Source organism: Phoca vitulina, unplaced genomic scaffold (assembly GCF_004348235.1).
Source record: "Phoca vitulina isolate PV1807 unplaced genomic scaffold, GSC_HSeal_1.0 scaffold7, whole genome shotgun sequence".
NCBI lineage: Eukaryota > Metazoa > Chordata > Mammalia > Carnivora > Phocidae > Phoca > Phoca vitulina.
In genome coordinates, this window is record NW_022589710.1 from 22,747,631 (window position 1) to 22,753,111 (window position 5,481).

Below are 5,481 nucleotides of genomic sequence, written 5' to 3' on the forward strand. Positions count from 1 at the left end.
GTCATGATCTCGTGTCGTCAGATCGAGCCCTGCCATGGAGCTCCATGCTCAGCACACAGTCTGCTTGAGATTCTCTCCCTTTCCCTCTGCCCCTCCTGCTGGTGCTCTCTCTCTCTCAAATAAATAAATCTTTAAAAAAAAAAAGTACTGCTGTAAATTTTTGACTGGGCAACCCTGAAAGCAAGATGGCTTGCATGTCTTGTTGATTTATAATCTAATGAAATGAACATCTGCAATTGAGAATAAACATGGGACCGCACCTGGAAGCATAAAACCTTCTATGATGGTATGTTCTTCTTTCTCCTAATGTGCCGTACTCTTTACTTTTACTAAAGCTTTTTGTCAGTACACCCTATGGAGACTTGTGAGTCCTACCAGTTATCAGGCCTTTGTAACTGATGCACTTGAAACTTTTCAGATATAGTTGAGAGGTTGATTTAGATTTTTTCTTCTTCCTTGCATTCACTCTGACTAGAGTAAACATATTTGCAAAATGGAACATAAGGGAAATAGTAATAAAGGGTTTGTTCTTATCTTCAAAGCTGTTCAGCATGTAAACTACTTTAGAGAAATATCAGATTATAAAATATAAGGGTACATAATTTCTCAAAGAATTTTTTGGGGGAAAAAAACCCCTCCAAACACTAGGAAGTAGTGTTTGACATTTATTTTGACTTAGCAAAACAGATTTTCTTTTTTTTTGGCCATAATATATTGTGTATTTTGATGCTTAGTGTTATATTATTGTCTTTCCTAAAAATTTGCAAATAAGACCTTTTAAAATTAAATTAAGCTGTTCCCAATTTATAGGTAGTAATTTTAGTTCATATCTTAGTGACTTTGAGAGTCTGTAAGTGCCTGTTTGGCAGTGCTTCACTAAAATTTGAGCAAATTGAGTGGAGACCTTTTTTTCTTTTTAACAGTGATTTAATGTTTATTACAGCTATAATGCAGGTTAGTCTGACTTTAAGGTAGTATCACATGGCATACTTTTGAGTCCATTCCCGAGATATTCTGTTGTATTTATCTCTGTCTGTTTTATAGATCGGTGCAATGTCTGGCACTAGGGGGTCATCTGGGTTTGGATCACACAGCAGTGAACAAATGGATAAAAGAACTTTAGAAATAGTTTTAGCAGGAGACCACTGTAATCTTAAAATATCAAGACAAATGCTGCCATTACTGTTAATATTTGGATGATAAATTCTTGTTTTAATGCAACCTTAGGTAGTTTGAAAGGGTAGTCTGTAAGAAAATGAATTGTCAAAAAGAATACCCTCCTTGATATGGGCTGTCATTAGGTCCCATAATTGTGGCTTGCCAATGAAACACATCATCCCCAACTGGACCTGCAGAACATTGTGCTGGAGGGTCACGGGCCAAATATCAAAATACCCTTTAAGGCAGTCTTAGTTTATAGTTATTTTATATTCATTCTTATTAAAGCATTTTAAAATAATGCTTTATTTTATTGTTTATTTTCCATGCCTTCTAAAAGAATTATCTTTAGCTGTCCCTACCACCTTTCTATAAAAGCCAAAATCACCGAAGGATGCATTTTAGCATTTGAAATCCTCAGTAGTATTCATAAAATGAATATTAAAAGACACATTGTATTTTTTATTATCCTGAAAAAAGAGAATATTATGACTTCCGTGCCAATTGTCAAACTCCACTTTGGTAAAGAATACATGCATATATTTATAATACATTATACTACACACACAAGCATACACACATGTTAATTTTTAATGCCATGTTTTCAAACTGGAAAACAAAAGGAGAGATACTAATAAAGACTATTTGCTACTTTAAACTTTTCCCTATGTTTTTAATTTTAATCATGAATCTCTTAAAAGAAATGATATCATGTGCTCCTGGGTGGCTTAGTTCAGTTCATTAAGCGTCTGCCTTTGGCTTGGGTTGTGGGTTGTGATCTCGGGGTCCTGGGATTGAGCCCCCCATCAAGCTCTCTGCTCAGCAGGGAGTCTGTTTCTCCCTCTCCCATTCCCTCTGTGCTCTCTTTCCCTCTCTCACTCTCTCTCAAATAAATAATTAAAATCTTAAAAAAAAAACTGATATCATATACATCCACATTAAAGCTGCACCAATATAATTTCATTTAGGAGACAGTGATTTCTAGCCCCCAGGGTTCAGGACACAGAAGAGGTTTTAACACATTCTTTTCAGTTTATACTCCCCTATCCCCCCACTTCACATTTTATATTCCTACGACTGCCTGAATAGAAATACTTGTATTTTTTTCTTTTGAAAGAACACTATGTTATCCTATTTTCTGAGATAATACTGCAACATTTTCAAAGTGATATTCACCTGCGCTCTCTTGATCTCTCCAATTAAACTGGTTTTACCTTTTTTGCCTTTAAAATCAACTTTACTTTAAAAGATATCCCAAGGAAACTTCAAGCACAGAAAAACTCAGCTGTGATAAATCAGTTTCTAATGATAAAGAAGTTTTGCTCCTTCTATAAATGAATATTTCAGTTGTTGTTTGACTAGATTTATCAGTCTAAAGAAAACAGAAATGTACTTTTTCTCATCTTCATTAGATCGTAGCTTTTATTAGGCTTGGATATTGAATGCCAGATGCATTCAATGAAAACAAGATTGATTTATCATCTTCCTTGTAAAGTGGTGATATCTAGTGAGAATACAAGTAAATGTTTTGCCTTTGAAGTAAATGAAGGGAATTATAGTCAATATATTCTCTAGAAACTTGTAGTAAACTTGAAGGCTATCTTGAGAAAAAGACCAGATATTGGACACAGTAACCTAAGGAATGAAGAATAAGAGTATCCCTCTACCTACTTAGAAGAACAAGGAAAAATAAGCTTCAACATAGTCTTCAAGCCCATGAAATTTCATCATGAAAACAAACAAAGCAAAACAAGAATCTAGTATTTTTACCTTCTACGATAAGTAGACAAACTAAAAGGGCTTATGTCATAGCATAAATATATGAGATCTCTCATATCCTGAACATGAAAAATGATATAATATTTTAATGATTTATTCAATATATTGTCAAATTTTAGCTGAGTGTGTGTGAATCTGATGACTTTCAGAATCCTCCCAGCTCCACAAGATGCTGAGTCTATCAAAGTATCACCTTTCACTGATGTGGTTATAACTGCAAAACATCCTTCCATCATGTACAATAAAAACAGACTTCAAAAAAAACTAGATGAAGCTAGGAATGTTTAATCTAAATTCATTTTACAGAAGTAGAGAAAAAAATAAAATTTTGCAGTCCTTGGGTTTCTTTTTTTTCTCATGTAAAAGTAATTTCATTTTTAAAATGAACCTGTCATTAGATAATTTTTTACATCTCAGTGGTTTTGTGCAGCTTTGAGCAATGTACAATATGTTCTCCTTTCCTTGAGGTTGTCTGATATAAGTGAATTTGTGGTGGTATAAATATATTAAGGGGAACGGATGTTACACTGTTTAAAAATCGCTAACATCAACACTTCCCTAAAAGGCAAGGACAGAAAAAAAGGGGAAAAAAAAGTTTATCTTATGTGTAAATTGTCCTCTTTACCCAAAATAAATACACCCCAAAATAAACAGTTTCATTTTCATAATAGCCCTATTTAACCAAAACATAACACAAAAACAGCAGATAATTGGTAAATTTTAAGTCTGCAGTATGTGTCTATATATAGCAATACATTAAATCATTACATATTTACAAAGAAGGAATGGTAGCCTCAAGATGGGCCAATTCCCTTTGAAATGCCCACAACCAAATGGTTTAAAAATTATCAACTTTTTCATATTTATTTCTGATATACAGATTCATGCTTCCCTTATGATAATGAGATTATTACAAAATATCCCTTAATAAAACCTCCCTCTATCAATCTAAAATTTATAGCCAAAACTTTATACCAGTTCTTTCAGGTATAATACTGAAACTAAAATAATTATGTCTATATAAGATACAACACAAAAATGAAATTGGGTGTTATAGTGCTATCTCTCAGAATAATAATAACACAAATAGCAAATAATAAATATTATAAAAATAATAAGAAAGCTATACATAGGACTTACTCTGTGCCTGGTACTACTGATTGTAATATCAGATATATTTATTTGATCTAATTTTTGAGGTGCAATTATTATTTCATCCACTATAAAAATGAAAAAATGGAACCACAGATATTAAGCAATTTGTTAGGGTTACTCACCTAGAATACAGTAAAGCTAGGATCTGAAACAAAGTAGGTTATTTCTAGAGACCTTCTGAACTATTCTACTGTCCCACCTGTCTATAGAAATAATGTTTTAAAAGGCATAAGTAATTTCTGATACTTTTGTAACTTATTTGGACTTAGTAACATATTTCTAGTCTTTTGAATATTTTACTTCATTCTATTTGTTTCTTACTGTTGCTGTAACAAATTACCACAAATAGTAGCTTAAAAAAGCAACACATATATTATTCTGGAGCTTGGAAATCTGAGATGGCCTTACTGGCCTAAAATAAAATTGGCAGGGCTTCATGCCTTTCTGGAGGCTCTAGGAGAGAATCCATTTTTTTTTTAAGATTTTATTTATTTATTTGAGAGAGAAAGAGCATGAGAGGGGAGAGGTCAGAGGGAGAAGCAGACTCCCCGCTGAGCAGGGAGCCAGATGCGGGACTCAATCCCAGGACCCCAGGACCATGACCTGAGCCGAAGGCAGTTGCTTAACCAACTTAGCCACCCAGGCACCTGAGAATCCATTTTCTTGCCTTTTCCAGCTTCTCAAGGCTGCCCTCAGTCGTTGGCTTGTGGCTCCCTTACATCTACAATGGCCAAGAGAATATTTCACTGGGCTCACAGAATAATCCAGAATAATCCCTTTATTTTAAGGTCAGTTGATTAACAACCTCAATTTCATCCGCAACCTTAATTGTCCCTTGTCATGTAGTAGAACATATTCAAAGTTTCAGGAGGGTAGAACATATGCCTCTTTGGGGGACCATTACTCTGCCTATCATACTCATGACATATTTATGCTGGGTATTTTGTAATGTGTGCTTGTGTGTGTATGTGTGTGTGCAAAACATCATCATCACAATTTAATGGGAGGTTAAATCAATTATCCACTTCATTGTACCTTCAACATCCTTGTTTATAAGTCTAAAATTTAGAGAAGGTTACCTGTATTAACCACTCATATATTTGGTTTTTGTCAGAAATCGCCATTTGGTCAGTGAAACTATAGCAAGGCATGGCAGGTTTGTCTACTCTCCCAGAATCTTGGGAGCCACACCTGGTAATAATGGTAATTTTAATACTTAACCTGATTCTCTGGTGTAAAGTATAAAATCTTCAAGAGTAGAATTCTGTAAGTATTTGTGAAAACTGATTACATTTTGACGACAAGTCTGTTATTATCCTGGGTCACTTGCTTACATTTACTTTGCTTTCTTTTATTAAATTTTCCTCATGAAAAGCAAAGGAAAATTTA

At 34.0% G+C, this 5,481-nt stretch overlaps 1 pseudogene; it reads right to left on the bottom strand.

Moving 5' to 3' along the window:
• Nucleotides 1-977: 977 nt before the first annotated feature.
• Nucleotides 978-1,377, bottom strand: LOC116632634 (annotated as a pseudogene).
• Nucleotides 1,378-5,481: the final 4,104 nt, after the last annotated feature.